The sequence below is a fragment of the Lathyrus oleraceus genome, chromosome 4 (assembly GCF_024323335.1).
Source record: "Lathyrus oleraceus cultivar Zhongwan6 chromosome 4, CAAS_Psat_ZW6_1.0, whole genome shotgun sequence".
NCBI lineage: Eukaryota > Viridiplantae > Streptophyta > Magnoliopsida > Fabales > Fabaceae > Lathyrus > Lathyrus oleraceus.
Genome location: NC_066582.1, coordinates 234,888,439 through 234,905,897, shown reverse-complemented (window position 1 = coordinate 234,905,897; position 17,459 = coordinate 234,888,439). Strand labels below are relative to the sequence as shown.

At 36.9% G+C, this 17,459-nt stretch overlaps 1 non-coding gene across 1 annotated transcript; it reads left to right on the top strand.

Annotated features, from left to right (window-relative positions):
• Nucleotides 1-15,690: 15,690 nt before the first annotated feature.
• On the top strand, nt 15,691-15,797 carry LOC127078049 (small nucleolar RNA R71). Its single transcript, XR_007787796.1, has one exon. It is a non-coding gene; the product is annotated as a small nucleolar RNA R71 (small nucleolar RNA).
• Nucleotides 15,798-17,459: the final 1,662 nt, after the last annotated feature.

Below are 17,459 nucleotides of genomic sequence, written 5' to 3'. Positions count from 1 at the left end.
CCAAATCACCTAACAATAAAATTTTGATTAACCTAATTAGAAATCAAATAACCCTATAATTCTATGTTAATTAATCATGAGAAATCAACCTAAAAAGCATTAAATGAATAAATAAAGAGAGTATTTTGGAGGTGCAGGCCCACTGAGGGGGTAAGATAGAAGAAGGTTCGTTTGTGTAGCGGGGTTTTCGTTACCTTTAGGTTTATTGACTAAACAAAAAGTCAACATACAATTCGAGTCGCCGCCGCACTTTTATTTGTCCAAAGGAAAGGCTAAAAAGTGAACAAAAGCCAAGTAAGAAGTTTTTCAAATCAAAAACTAATAAAATGTCAGAGATCTAGGTAAGGGGTTGGTTATGAAATGGGAAGGTTTTACGCATCCAAAACATCCTCAATACTCTAAGGGAACCCTTATTGCAAATATGTGTTGTAGGTTGGTATTTGTGAAAAGATTTGTACAAAAAATTGGGGGGATGAGAAAAGAATAGATTATATTTACAAATTTTGTTGTTTGAATGGATGAACCCATTGCCTAAGTACCATCACAAAGGAGGATCAAAACCTCATAGTTCGGGGTAAAATCTTAAAGATTGATGAATTGATTTGGTCAAAAGCCTTAAGGTCTTTTGTTATCAAAGGGAGAAAACTCAACCTAAACCAACAATCCACCATGTGAGGAAGGCTTCAACATGCTAATGAGGGGTTAATCCTATAATAAGCATGGAAGACTTATAATCCAATCACTAAGGATGAGGTGAGATTTACATCAACCGCTATGATAACTCAAACCTATGACTAATGTTTTTGAAAAGTTTTAACAAGTGGCCATTGGAACCACAAAACAACTTGAAATGAGTTATATTTACAAGTTAAAGTTATTTACAAAAATGAAGTCAAAGTTGGATTAAAGTTTATTCACAATGAGTATTTATGAAAATGGTTTTGAAAAGTCAAAGGCTTAAGGCCTAGGTTTCTAATTTGAAACAAAGTCAAAGTTTGAAGAAAAAGATTTTTGGCTTGGTTGGAGTGGGGAGAAGAAGAGAAGGGCTAGTCCTAAAGCATACAAAGATAAGAGAGGAAAGATAAACCCTTGGAGTTACTTTTCTTGGAGTCATAGAGATGACTCAAGATGCTCCTTTCCTTTGGACTTAGCATACAAACAAGCAATAAATAATTTTACTTCAAGCTCCTAGGATCTCCATTTGGCTTAGATCTTAACTTGGCTACTCATGACAATGGTCCTCTTTTCACAATCTCAAAGTTGGATTCCTATCACACAAAAGCAAACATCAAAAAAGTTCACAACACAATAAGGGGAATGGACAAAGAATAAGTTTGGAGGAGAAGTCCATTGAGATCAAATTTTGAATTTTAGCATTCTAAAGGCATGAGGCCTAGTTGCTCTTCAAAATTTTTTGCATTCTAAAGGCATGAGGCCTAGTTGCTCTTGAACTCCTTTAAGCATAGGTAAGTCCTAATTCGAAGTTCTTTCTCCTTTTGCATTTGGTTCACACAAAACAAACACAAAGCAAACACAAGATAACAATATATTTATATACAATAATGGGCTCAAATGAGTAAAAGAAAAATGACATAAACATAAAATATGTGCTCAAGTGAGCAAAGTGAAAATCAATATGAATAATGAGCAAGAAATAAATGACATTAAAAGTAAATGGCAAGAAATTAAATGCTCAAATTAAAGTTAGTGGTTAGTAAGGTTATGTTAGTTTGTCATAAGACAATGCGGCGCTATGTTAAGCAATCGTAAGTGGACTAATGTAGTAGTCACACCTATCTGAGGCCGGTCAATAAAAATATAGGCAAAGAACACAAGTTAGAGATCATAACTAGTAAGCCAAGCTCCATAAACTTTCCATGCCAAACAAAAGGGGAAGGGCCTTGTATTGACTTTTAGTTATTTGTTTGACCAAGAAGCAACCTATCTTGGACACAAAACAACTTACTTGATCATGGATCAAGTTAAGTTTGGTTTGGATCAAAGAAGGTTAAACTTCTCATTTGTCAAGACCAACTTCAAGACTTTAATTCATTGGCCATTGATGGAAAGAAAGGGATAAAGATGAAAGGGAAGGGAAAAGAAGACAACCATCCAATCCAATTGATCAAATGTGAATCAAATCATCATCAATCAACACCAAACAGAAGAGAAATGAAGATAACAAGTGAAAGAGCCAACCATTTTTCTTTGGTATTTTTTGAATTAAAATAAAATGCAAATAAAAATAAACAAATAAGGTCAAACCTCAAATTCAGTTCAAATCAAATTCAAAAAGTCCAATTAAATTCTCATAGGTTCAACATGGTCAAACAAGCTTTGGCTAATTTTCTTACAAGTTTTTGAAACCAGAAAGTATTTAAAATCAATTAAAAACAATTTAAAAAATAGCATAATATGAATTAAAATCTCAAATAATCTCAAATCAAATAAGAAATTGATGAGACCATTTTTGATTGACTTATCATGATCCATAAATGCTATGAATTTTTTTTTTGGATTTTTCAAAAGTCAGAAACTATTTTAAAATGAATTAAAACTATAAAAAATCAAATAATCCATGAAAAATATCAAATGAAGTCACAAAAATAATTAAAAATCAAAATATGAAACTAGATTTTTCAAGAAATTTTTTGGAGTTGGTCTCATATTTTTATGACTTCAAATGAATTTTTAATGAATTTTTGAAAATCAAATGAATTAACTGAAAATAAAAGAAAATGGAATAAATGGAAAAAAACCACAGCCACGTGATGGAGCTCATTAATTGACGTGGCGCTTATGGATGGTTCAGATCTGATGGCGCATGGTACATCCAAGTCAAACGCGCTACATAAGGCATGAAATGAAGTATTCTAAATGAATGAACAAGATTAAAACGTGGCAACTAGATCCAATGGCTACAAGAGCGCACACGTGGTGATGGTGGTGGAAACCACCATCTTCTCCAGCCAGACAACCAATTCCAGCCACCAGTTGCAGAGAAAAAAGTTTTAATGAAAATGGAAAACAAGGACATGGAAATGAAGCTCGTGTGATGGAGATCATCACTGTACCATTGGATCTTCCTTACTCTTCCTATATTGAGAGAAACATGAAGAGGAAGATCATAGTGTTCAAACTGTAAGCTCATGAAATGATGAATTGAAAGCACTAATGGCTTGCCTCAAGTGTGAGGACTTCAGAAAACCACACAAACACAAGATTGCTACATTGAATTAAGAGTTCTAGATCCAAAAAGTTTGAATGTATACCTCTGAATTAAATAACTTCTGGCCACGAATCCTCCAAGTTCCTTGCTCCTCTTTGATCTATGGATGTAGTGGAAGTGAAAGGCTAAGGAATTAGGCTTTAAAGCTCAGCTAATGTTGCTGATTTTCAAGCTCGAAAGTGAGAACAATTTTGAACAATTCCTTTGGTATGGCTATGGTTTCAATGCTGCAGCAATTCAGATCTCCAAAAGGTTGTTGAATGAAGCTCCTGAAGTGGTTATTTATAGCTGAAGGTATCAGATCACACGCTTCTTTCATGTGCATGGCAAATTGAAAATTGGATGTATGGGCCTGTGTATGCGTGTTGAAGGCCCAATGATGATTGCAGAAGTTTGCTGAGCTCACATGAAGAGCATTTGGTCATGCACTTTGGAGGGAACTAGCTTGCATTTTCAAGTTTCATCATGAAATACCAAAATGCATATAAATGGAAATGAATTTGAAACTCCCAAATGGTAGATCCAAATGAGTAATGTGAGTAATGGTTGGAAAGACCTTGAAATAAGGAGCAGAAGTCATGTTGGGAAAAAATTCATTTGGCATGTGAAAATTGATGAAAACTGGCTGGGAAAATCCAAGTACAAAACATATTCAAAACACTTTGAAAAATTTCACCAAAAGCAAGCTTAACAAACCCCTCTATTTTCATGATGCATGCTTCAAATGAAAAACCCTTCCACATAAAATTTGTATATATTTTCAAGATGATAAATTTAGACTCAAAGTTTACATCATTTGGATTTTATATCATAAAGTTATGGGCATTTGAAGTTGGGTACTTTTTCAAATTCAATGAATTAGGTCCAAGATGACCTATAATGTTTTGTATTATCACATGTATTTATTTTAGGATTATGAAATTTTGTCCAACATAACACTTTAAGTAGACATCTCAAGATTTCCAATGAATTTGGTCTCACCTTAAAAATATAAAAATTAAGTAGGTTATGCCCTTGGTAAGTTGACCCAAAATTAGGGTTTCAGTCAAAATGACCTATAATGTTTTGAAATGAATGATGACCTTAAAAGTTTAAAATGGATTTTTGATGATCATGAAAGTTGTTCATATGGTTCTTAGAAACATTGTTTCTCTTGGGATCATCTTCGTTTGACAAACACATCAAAAGTTATATCTCAGTGATCCTCAGTTTAGTCAGATGACTTGACTGGTCAACTTTTCAAGGCCCAACTTCCAATCTTGGTGAATAAATGATTGAGGATTCTCAAATAGGCTTGATCGCGACTTTATGAGTCGAATTTGGGGTACAAACTGCAAGTGCACAGTTCTATCGCGTAGTTTTAAAAGATATCGATCCCACAGGGACTTATGAATCGATATACCGTTATCTAAGGTTACTTCGTAAAGCTAAGGCAGGTAATACTTTGATTGTTTGGGGGAAAAGCTAAAACTAAAATAAAATCTAGATTAAATATCTAATAAACGGATATCGGTATGTAATTCGTCGTAATTAGGGAATCAATTCTTTATTGGTTTCTTGGTTTTAAAATAAATCTTTTCAGTTGACGCTATTGATTAAAAGTTTTATCTCAAACTCTCGCTCTGTTGAATAAACTATGATTTTATATTAACGTAGCTGTCACTTATAGTTAAGTCAAAAACCACTTTTTGAAAACAATAGAATCCGTAGAAACTCTTTTTAAGAAAACACTAATCGTTTAAACACCCTTATCTCAAACTCTCGCTCTGTTGACTTAGGTTATATAATTAAATTCAAATGCTTAACTCTCGTCCTCACATTCAATCTTTAAAAATACTTTTTGAAAAAGGTTAGAATTTAATTAACTCTAAAAATTGCTCTCGCCCTGATCTAGAATCAATGTCCAATTTACACTGTCCAGTCAAAACCTCAAACTCTCGCTCTATTGATTTTAACTTCTTTATGTCTTTTACTTTCGTACAAAAACTTTGTTATTAAACCTGTAAATTGAGACCATAAAAAGAGTGATTTTAATTTTAAACTTAATTAAACCAACTTAGTTTTGATTCCTTCATTCCGCTTACTTTACATACCGATACCTAAATAATTTAGCCAGACATACTAAACAGATCTAAAAAATCAGCATGCATAAACACACTCATCTCAAGCAAATAATATAAATAAACAATAAAACAAAGCATATATAAATTCAAACAATAATTAAAGAACCTGAGAAATTAAATAGCAGTCTTGAACACTCCACCACAGGTCGGTTGGATCTGTTCTTGAATTCTTCAATCAGGCAGGAAAATAAAAGCGAAGGAATAAAAAACTAGATTCTAACATAAGGTTAGATCCGGTAAAAGGTACACAATAGTTTTCGGTGTAGAAACTATTGTGCGAAAAATTAATTAAGTGCTAGAAAAGAAAATAGAATTGCAAAAGAAACAATATAGAAATTGTAAAAGTAGTACTGTAAAGAATATGCTTAAGCTGCTGGAAAAAGAAAAATGCGAAAAAGCGAAAACTGGAAAAAGTCTGGAAGCGTGGAACCGTGGAAGGGTTTGCAAAGCTGATATTTATACTGGTGCTTTCTGTAACGGTTCCAAAAGTAGTCCGCGTCAAGGGGTCTTCACGTAACGAAGGATTTGGCGTGCAAATAGGACTCAACGTCTCTGAAGGCAAAAATATAGGGGAATGGTGTGACGTCCGTCACACCGTGTGTGACGTCCGTCACACCGTGTGTGACGCTCGTCACAGGAGTGTGCAAGGCGTGACGCTCGTCACAGCCCTTGTGACGCTCGTCACAGGCACATCGCCTGTGCTTTTTTGGGCTGGGCTTTGGCTTTTGATATTTGTTTCCAAAAACTTCTTTCTGCACCTCCTTTTCTTCCCTTTTTTACTTGTGCTTCAAATAAACTACCTGAGATAAATAGAAAGGAAATACCGAGTAATATCGAGTAAAATGAAATAAATTGAAGCAAATAATAATATTATTTAATTGAATTAAGTCCTAAAATGTGATATAATTTCATGTTATCAAACTCCCCCATACTTAGATCTTTGCTTGTCCTCAAGCAAAATACAGTATAGAACTTGTTTTAAAAATTTTAGCCAGATGAAATTTCAAAACACACATCACTTCGTACTAGGTTGCCTGTAAAACTTGTTTAGAAGTAACTTGGTTTTAATCTTGACATCAACAACCACCGTCACAACCTCAGATAACCTCACCTTATGCAAACCAGTTCGAGTAATGCCATTATAGCTATCCTAGTTCCTTTACTCTTATTTCACCCGTTTTCATTCTAGCGAAATCACATTAAGCCCTTTATCTTATCGCGCACATAGTGGAGTAACCGGTTAGTGATTCTGATCCCTTTTTTTTGCTAGAAGTTCTGGTACATAAGTCGGATAACTTCGTTATTCAGTCCATTGCAAATTGCGGGGGATCGGACCGTAGTCCGCCCTACCAAGTTCAGTACCAGTTACCTGCTGAACCAACTCATAATGGATCTTTATGCTTTTGTATGATCTGCAACCTTTAGATTAAATGATCTGGTAAGGATCACCTAACTTAATTAGTGCATTTCCTGATATATATAATTTTTTTTTGTTACTATGGGAATCATTCACTTATATTCATCGGTTCTCCACGTAGTTTGCTATTGAGATGGTGCTGACTTCTCGTATAAACTACTCGGGGTTACTATAAAACTAAAAGTTCAAGGGATTGGTATAATAGGTACTTATCCTGATCTGACATGTTGAGGTTCTTAGAGCGTTGTTATGGTAATAATTTTTGTTTTTATTTCACTCAAGTTTTATAAAATAAGCGACCTTTATACTTATTGAGTGTGATGAATTTTTGTTATGGCTCATGAAAATTGAGGGGAATAGATAATAGAAAGTTTTCACATTTGGTACTTAACTTAAAATAAATCTATATTATAAGAAATATAATGTTATTATATATATATATATATATATATATATATATATATATATAATATATATATATATATATATATATTTATAAGGGAAATAACAATGAAAAGAAAGATACATACTTGAAAAGGAAAAAGGAGGATAGAAAGAACATGGTTTTCCCCCCCATACTTGAATAAAACATTATCCTCAATGTTTGAAGGAAAAAAAATGAAATACAAAAAAAGAAAGGAAAAAGAAAACTAAAGTTAATGCTGCCTTCCGCCTCTTGTTCTTGGGCCTGGTGATCGCTGACGTAAGTCTAAGTTGTCGAACCTGCTAAACAGCTCAGTGAATCGCTGATCGGTTATGGCATTCCTCTCTTCCTGCTGTTGTTGCATTTGGTGCATCATGTGCATCATTTCGAGATTCTGTGCTTGCATACCATCAATAGCATCCATGATGTCGTCGTTGGTTGCAGGCCTTCTTCGTCGACGACGTCGGGAGGATGGGCCAACTGCAGTATCGGAAGGGTTGAGCGGGACTGATTGTTGTGCAGGAGCATGATCACCTTGCTCCATTTCTTCGAACTCGTCTGCAGACGGGTTTGTATGTGAAGGCTCGGTAGCTTCGGGAGCATTCAGATCATAGAGGTGGCGGTTGGGATTGGTGACATCTGTTAGGGAAATGTTGGGGAGAACAACGCTTGGGACGGCCTGGTTATTCACCATAAGGTAATATTTTCCGCCTACTCGGTTCTTTATTAGGCGGCTGGACCGACAATAGCCTACATCCATAAATAGGGGAGGTAAAGATTCTAAAGTTTGGAGTCGGTCCCCTAGGTTTAAGCCAAGTGCTATGGTGGTGATTAATCCACCAATTACAAAAGGTTGACGGCCTCTAGCACATAAGGTGCGGATATGATGAAATAGGAAGGAGGCGGCGTTTACCTTAGCCTGCGGTTCGAAGACGCATTCGAGGAAGAAGAGTTCCTTTGCGTTGACCTTGCTGTTGTTCGGTCTTCCAAAAACGGTGTTTTGTAGGATGCGGATAAAGTACCGGATAGTTGGGTTATGTATATGGGAAACAAGGAGCTCTTCCCAGTTATTGGCATCTACACCAGATATTTTCCTAAAGAGGTCGAAAGCAGCAACTGTGCTCCAGTTTAGGTTTGGAGGGATTCTGGGGTAGACTTGACCTTCTGTGGGGAATTGTAGCATGGTACTCAATTGGTTTTGGGTTAAGGAGTACTCGGTGTTGAACATACGGAAGGTTGCGGTACCGGTTAAGAATTCCTCCTCACCGGCGGGAGTGTTGTACGCGTATGAACTTAAGAATTCTAAGGTTAGGGATGGGTAGGTGGGTTGATTATGCGTGCATAGAAAGGTTAGATCGGCAAGGCGGAGCATCCACTCGATACCTTGAAGTAATCCTAATTGTTGTAAACAAGTTGAATCAGGATACCTGGTAGAGACGATGCCTCGCTGTTGAAAGCGCTCGAATTGCTCCCTTTGATAGTTTTCATCTTCGGATCGGAAGATGATATTTCCGAAATTCTGATTTCCCGCCATACTGATGAATGAATTTAAAGGAGTAATAAAGAAAAGAAATGTATTTGATATTAGAGAGTGGTTTGTGGTGGATGAAGGAAGGTTTGGTGGGTATTTATAGGAAAAGAATTTGGAAGTTGGAAAAGAGGTGGTTGAAAAGTGAATAAATGTTAGTTAAATGGGAATAAATAGGGAAGGTAAAAAGTTGAAAGGGTGTAACGTTCGTCTCCAACGGCACTGTAACGTTCACCTAGTCTGGAGGTGTTACGTTCGTCACAGGTTGTGTGACGCTCGTAACAAGTACTTGGCGTGCCGTCCGTCATAGATTGTGTGACGCTCGTCACACAGTCTTTTTGGCATGGCTTCAGCTAGCGTTCTTCAGAATAACTTTGGTAATTTATTATTTATTTTGTTTTGCTTCAGATTATTTTATTTTGCTATTTAATTTTCCTGCATGCTATTCTACTTTGTTTAATAGTGCATAAATGTATTATGTTCTTAATAATTTATGTAGGCAGCAACAGTAGAGAGCATAATAGATATTACATAATAAAATAAATAAATAGCTTCAATAAAATAATCATAATGTAACATTGGAAGAAAAAACAAAAATTGCGAAAGAGAAACAAATACGAACATGAATAACATTAAATAATAAAACTAACTAAAACTAGATAACTAAGAAAAATAAATTCTATCCATCTGCACGATCTCTGGCCGGAGGAGCAAAGGAGTTAACACGGTATAGTAACTCGTGAAACTGGTTTGTCATACTGTTCATGTATCCTTGAACTTCGTGTCTCATGTTAGCGAACTCTTCTCTGAGGGCTTCTTGTTCTGACATCAAAGCTTCAATGGCAGTGTTATAATCAGTTCCGGGCATATGATGTCTAAGGTCGGGTATTGCCGATTCTTCGGTCTGAACAGGTTGAGGAGGAGGATCAATATCATAATAGCCAGAGGGTGTCTGAGGGTCAGATTCGGCATAAGGAATCAGGTCATCACAGATCTCATAGTCCTGGATGGATTCAGTGGATCTAGCAGGAGAGGGGGTTTCGTTCAGATTGTAGAGCCAGTTACTGCGGTTATGAACACTAGTCCTAGGATCGGGCATGGTGAATAGGCAAAGAACTTGGTTATCAATTATAAGCTCAAACTCATAAGATCCTAGGTTTGCTATAAACATAGTGTTGAATAGGAAGGGTATACTCATAGTAGTAATGCCACAAAAAGGGCTTAAGTCAAGCATAGGCTGACGTAATCCAATAGCATTACCTATCATAGTTATCAAACCGCCTATTCGAATTGGTGCTCTCTTATCTTGGATAAGGTGGTCCAAATTTGCTAACATAAAAGTGGCACCGTTTACTGGACGGTTCTGGGAAGCACAAAATATGATGAAGAGTTCATCACGTGAAACTGTGGTACTGTTTGGCTTCTTCCCAAATAAGGTGTGGGTCAGGATCTTATGGAAATAACGGAAGGCCGGGTTATGTATGTTTCCAGAGAGAAACTCATGTTCCTCGGGATCGTCATTTCCAGTCAAGTTACCCCAAAAGTGTTCAAGTTCTCTATATTCAAAAAGTTCTTCTTGGCTCACTGTGAATGTGTCAAAGGATGTAGGGAAACCTAAAAGGTTGGTAAAATCTTGAATATTAAATTGGTACTCCATGTTAAACATTCTGAACTGGATAAAACCTCTGCTTATTCCTTTTCCATGGCTGGGTAGATAGATCAAATAACTAAGGAATTCTAGAGTCAGTCTCCGGTAAGTGACAAATTGTCTACGGATAGGAGCGGTTTCCCACCCTATCTGATTCAGCAAATACAGGACACTTTGTCTTAGTCCAAGGGCAGTCATTGCCCAGTCATCAACATACAGACTAGGTAGCATCTCTCTTGTGGCTAGTTCCTCAAACTTTTGTTTCTGAGCTGTTCCTCTAAATTTGATACCCATACGATCAATATGTCCCATCAGGTTAGTGTTAGCTAGAGAAAAGAAAAACAAGAGTTTTAGTCAGGATTTGGCCAAATGCCGAAAGAAGAAGTGAAAAGTTTTTAATAGATTAAAATAAATTAAGAATGAATACTAAACAAAAATTAAAAGAATAATTAAGGAAGAAATAGAAAAATAAAAAATGATAATAGAAGAAAATGATAAAATATTTGTGGGTCGTCTCCCACTAAGCGCTTTGTTTAATGTCGCAAGCTCGACATAAAAACAATCAATTATAATCTATAATTTCTGGAGGCATTTCGTCTAAGTGCAAGACTTGCGAATCTTCATTGTTTTCTGCATAGTGATAATGTTTTAGACGTTGCCCGTTTACGGTAAATGGTTCTATAGATTTGCCTTTAATTTCTACTGCTCCACTGGGAAAAACATTGGTGATTTGAAAAGGACCTGACCATCTAGATCGTAGTTTTCCCGGGAATAACTTTAGCCTGGAGTTAAATAAAAGGACGGTATCGCCTTGTTTGAAGATTTTCCTTGATATGCGCTTGTCATGCCATTGTTTTGTTCTTTCTTTGTAGATTCTGGCATTTTCGTAAGCGTCTCTTCTGAGTTCCTCTAATTCGCTTATATCAAGGATTCTGCTTTCACCGGCGGCTTTATAGTTTAAATTTAGATTTTTAATAGCCCAATAGGCTTTATGTTCTAATTCTACCGGGAGGTGACAGGATTTTCCATAAATGAGCTTAAATGGGGTTGTCCCTATGGGAGTTTTGTAAGCAGTTCGGTAAGCCTATAAAGCTTCTAGTAATTTCAATGACCAGTCTTTCCTTGAAGTGGCGACTGTTTTCTCTAGTATCTGTTTGATTTCTCTGTTAGACACTTCCACTTGCCCACTAGTTTGAGGGTGGTAAGGTGTCGCTACTCTATGTCTTACGCCATACTTAAGCAGTAGTTTTTCGAGTACCTTGGATATGAAATGCGATCCACCATCACTGACTACTATTCTTGGGACACCAAACCTTGGAAATATTATATTCTTAAAGAGTCTAGTTACTACTCGTGTGTCGTTTGTTGGAGAAGCTATAGCTTCAATCCATTTTGATACGTAGTCAACTGCCACGAGTATGTATTTGTTACCGAAAGAGGATGGAAAAGGTCCTATGAAGTCTATTCCCCACACGTCGAAAATCTCTACTTCCAAAACGCCCTTTTGTGGTATCTCGTCACGTCTAGATATGTTTCCTGTGCGTTGACATCTATCACATCTCTTAATAGTTGCATGTACATCCTTCCATATACTTGGCCAATAAAAACCGGCTTGTAGGATTTTAGAGCAGGCCTTAGATGTACTTGCGTGTCCACCATAAGGAGCGGAGTGACAGTGTTGGATTATATTTTCTACCTCTTCTTCGGGTATACACCGACGGAAAATACCATCGGGGCCTCTTTTAAAAAGTAAGGGGTCATCCCAGTAATAATGTTTTATGTCATAGAAGAATCATTTCTTCTGTTGGTAGGATAAGGTAGGTGGAACTATTCCGGCAGCTAAATAATTGACGAGGTCAGCGTACCACAGTGTAACAGATATAACTAAGGTGGTTTCTACCTGTTTATCAGTGTTATTTTCTTCTAAAGTAGCTATAAGCTTATCGTACGAGAAATCATCGTTAATTGATGTTCTTTCCGGTTCAAGGTTCTCAAGTCTAGAGAGGTGATCTGCTACTACGTTTTCAGTTCCTTTCTTGTCTTTGATTTCCAAATCGAACTCTTGTAGCAACAGGATCCACCTTAGGAGTCTAGGTTTAGCATCCTTTTTAGTTAAGAGGTATTTGATAGCAGCGTGGTCAGTGTAGATGATTATTTTGGCTCCGACCAAGTAAGAACGACATTTATCTAGCGCAAACACTACTGCTAGAAGTTCTTTCTCGGTTGTGGCGTAATTCATTTGTGCTTCATCTAGAGTTCTACTTGCATAATATATAACATGAAGCTTTTTATCATTTTGTTGTCCTAAAACAGCACCTACAACGTAATCACTGGCATCACACATTATTTCGAATGGTTCATTCCAATCTGGTGTCTGCATTATGGGCGCGGAGATCAGTGCTTGTTTAAGCGTTTGGAATGCTTCTAAACATTTATTGTCGAATATGAATTCAGCATCCTTCATTAATAACCCGGTTAAAGGTTTAGTTATTTTAGAGAAGTCTTTAATGAATCATCGGTAAAAACCGGCATGTCCTAAGAAGCTTCGTACTTCTCTCACAGTTTTCGGGGGTTAAAGGTTTTTGATTACCTCTATTTTGGCTTTATCTACTTCAATTCCTCTGTTTGAGATGATGTGTCCTAAAACAATTCCTTCTTGTACCATAAAGTGGCATTTTTCCCAATTAAGTACTAGGTTTACTTTTACACATCGCTCTAGAACTCTCTCTAGGTTTTCAAGGCATTCTTCAAAGCTTTGTCCGCATACGGAAAAGTCATCCATAAATACTTCCATGATTTTTTCTAGAAAATCGGCGAATATTGCCATCATGCACCTTTGGAAAGTTGCAGGAGCATTACACAAGCCAAACGGCATTCGTCTATAAGCGAAGGTACCAAAAGGGCACGTGAACGTTGTATTTTCTTGGTCATCAGGGTGAATTGGTATTTGAAAGAAACCTGAGTAACCGTCTAGATAGCAGAAATGAGGATGTTTTGCTAATCGTTCTAACATCTGGTCAATGAATGGTAAAGGGAAATGATCTTTTCGGGTTGCTTTGTTTAGTTTCCTATAGTCAATGCACATTCTCCATCCCGATTCGATTCGTTTGGTTATAGTTTCTCCTTTTTCATTTTCAATGACTGTTACACCTCCTTTCTTTGGTACTACGTGTACAGGACTAACCCATTTGCTATCAGATATAGGATATATGATACCTGCCTCTAATAACTTGGTTATTTCCTTCTTCACTACCTCACTCAGGATCGGGTTTAGTCTCCTCTGATGTTCCCTAGAAGTTTTACAATCTTCTTCTAACATGATGCGGTGCATACAAATAGAGGGACTTATTCCTTTAAGATCGGTGATGTTGTAACCTAGTGCAGTTGGATATTTTCTTAAGATATGCAAGAGTTTTTCTGTTTCGAGTCTTCCTAGGTCAGCATTAACTATCATTGGTCGTTCAAGCTCTAAGTCTAGGAATTCATATCTCAGATTCTTGGGAAGTGTTTTCAGGTCTAAGGTTGGTTTCTTAAGGCATTGCGTAGGGTCCGGTGTTATTGCTAAACATTGGTTAAGTTTGTCTTCTACAAGATAGTTAGATGATTTGTCTTTTTCTAACTCCGTTTCTTTTATGCATTCATCGATGATATCCATGAAGTAACATGTATCTTCTATTGAAGGTGCTTTCAAAAATTGGGAAAGAATGAACTCAATTTTCTCTTCTCCTACTTCGAAAGTGAGTCGTCCTCGTTTGACATCTATGATTGCACCGGCAGTTGCTAAGAACGGTCTTCCCAGTATAATGGGTGTAACTTCATCTTCTCTAATATCCATAATTATAAAATCAGTTGGAATGTAGAATTGACCTATGCGCACTGGAATATTTTCAAGAATTCCTACAGGATATTTGACGGAACAATCTGCTAGTTGCACAGACATTTTAGTTGGTCTTAATTCTCCCATTTCAAGTCTCTTGCATATGGATAAAGGCATAAGACTAATACCGGCTCCTAAATCGCATAAGGCTTTGTCAATGACAAATTTTCCTATGTGACAGGGTATAGAGAAACTACCTGGGTCTTTAAGTTTAGGGGGCATATTCTGGATTATAGCGCTGCATTCAGCGGTGAGTGTAACGGTTTCGCTATCTTCAAGTTTCCTTTTATTAGAAAGAATTTCTTTTAAAAACTTGGCATATGAGGGCATCTGCGTAATAGCTTCTGTAAACGGAATTGTGACGTTTAATTGTTTTAGTAGATCAACAAATTTTTTGAATTGGCCCGCATCTTTGGTTTTAATAAGCCTTTGAGGGTAAGGGATAGGTGGTTTATAAGGTGGTGGAGGTACATAAGGTTCCTTCTTTTCTACGGTTTCCTTATTACTCTCTTCTATTTCCTTAGGTTCACTTTCTTCCTCAGTTGACTTTTTAGAGTTTTGGTTTTCTATCCTTGGGTCAGACGGTCCTTCCACTTCCGTTCCACTTCTCAGTATAATTGCATGAGCGTGGCTTCTTGGGTTAGGTTGGGGTTGGCCAGGAAATGTACCAGTTGGGGCAGCAGTAGGCGCTTGTTGTTGAGCTACTTGTGATATTTGCGTTTCCAGCATTCTGTTATGAGTAGCCAGGGCATCTACTTTACTTGCTAGTTGTTTAATTTGTTCGCCAGTGTGTACATTCTGGTTTAAGAAATATTTATTGGTTTGCTGTTGAGAAGCTATAAAGTTTTCCATCATGATTTCCAAGTTGGATTTCCTAGGGGTGTTATTGTTAGATGTAGATGGAATCGGCTTCTGATATCCCGGAGGTATAGCTGGGGCTTGATTTGGAGATTGTCCAGGTGCGTATAAAGCATTATTACTCTTATATGAAAAATTTGGATGATTCTTCCAATTTGAGTTATAGGTGTGCGAGTAAGGGCTTCCTTGAGCATAGTTTACTTGCTCCGCTTGGATTCCTGTTAGGAGTTGACAATCTGCAGGAGTGTGACCTTGGATTCCACAGACTTCGCAATTCTGAGTTATGGCAACTACGGTGGCTGGAGGTGATACATTTAAACTTTCAATTTTCTGGACCAGAGCATCCACTTTTGCATTAACATGATCAAGGTTACTTATCTCGTACATGCCAGTTTTCGTTTGAGGTTTTTCCACCATTGTTCGTTCGCTTCCCCACTGATAGTGGTTTTGAGCCATGCTTTCGATAAGTTGGTAGGCATCAGCATAAGGTTTGTTCATTAGTGCACCACCTGCGGCGGTATCTATTGTTAACCTCGTGTTGTACAGGAGACCATTATAGAAGGTATGAATTACTAACCAGTCTTCTAAACCATGGTGTGGACAAAGTCTCATCATGTCTTTGTATCTTTCCCATGCTTCGAAAAGAGACTCGTTATCTTTCTGTTTAAATCCATTTATTTGGGCTCTTAACATAGCTGTTTTGCTTGGCGGAAAATATCGAGCAAGAAAAACTTTCTTCAACTCGTTCCATGTGGTGACTGAGTTGGAAGGAAGAGATTGAAGCCATCTTCTAGCGCCATCTCTTAGTGAGAAAGGAAAAAGACGAAGTCGAATTGCCTCTGAAGTGACACCATTAGCTTTAACAGTATCAGCGTATTGGACAAATACGGATAAATGAAGGTTAGGATCCTCGGTAGGATTTCCAGAGAATTGGTTCTGTTGCACTACCTGCAACAGTGAAGGTTTGAGTTCAAAGTTGTTTGCTTCGATTGCGGGTGGAGCAATACTTGAATGCGGTTCATCATGCGATGGAGCGGCGTAATCTCTAAGAGCACGAGCTGGTTCTGCCATCTCGGGTATCGAAGGGAAAATATTTTTGAAATCGGGAAGTTCTACAGGAGGTAGATTGTTTGCAGCACGATATTCCCGAATTCGTCGTAAGACTCGGAGATATAGTTCGATATCGTTGATTTGTAAGTAGAACGGCTCGCGTTGTGAGCGACTGCGTGGCATACAAATCAACGAAAGAAAGAAAAGAGAAAAAAAAGCCGTAGTCTCTACAGCGTAACACAAGAGTTACGATATCGACAAAATAAAAGTCCCCGGCAACGGCGCCAAAAACTTGATCGCGACTTTATGAGTCGAATTTGGGGTACAAACTGCAAGTGCACAGTTCTATCGCGTAGTTTTAAAAGATATCGATCCCACAGGGACTTATGAATCGATATACCGTTATCTAAGGTTACTTCGTAAAGCTAAGGCAGGTAATACTTTGATTGTTTGGGGGAAAAGCTAAAACTAAAATAAAATCTAGATTAAATATCTAATAAGCGGATATCGGTATGTAATTCGTCGTAATTAGGGAATCAATTCTTTATTGGTTTCTTGGTTTTAAAATAAATCTTTTCAGTTGACGCTATTGATTAAAAGTTTTATCTCAAACTCTCGCTCTGTTGAATAAACTATGATTTTATATTAACGTAGCTGTCACTTATAGTTAAGTCAAAAACCACTTTTTGAAAACAATAGAATCCGTAGAAACTCTTTTTAAGAAAACACTAATCGTTTAAACACCCTTATCTCAAACTCTCGCTCTGTTGACTTAGGTTATATAATTAAATTCAAATGCTTAACTCTCATCCTCACATTCAATCTTTAAAAATACTTTTTGAAAAAGGTTAGAATTTAATTAACTCTAAAAATTGCTCTCGCCCTGATCTAGAATGAATGTCCAATTTACACTGTCCAGTCAAAACCTCAAACTCTCGCTCTATTGATTTTAACTTCTTTATGTCTTTTACTTTCGTACAAAAACTTTGTTATTAAACCTGTAAATTGAGCCCGTAAAAAGAGTGATTTTAATTTTAAACTTAATTAAACCAACTTAGTTTTGATTCCTTCATTCCGCTTACTTTACATACCGATACCTAAATAATTTAGCCAGACATACTAAACAGATCTAAAAAATCAGCATGCATAAACAGACTCATCTCAAGCAAATAATATAAATAAACAATAAAACAAAGCATATATAAATTCAAACAATAATTAAAGAACCTGAGAAATTAAATAGCAGTCTTGAACACTCCACCACAGGTCGGTTGGATCTGTTCTTGAATTCTTCAATCAGGCAGG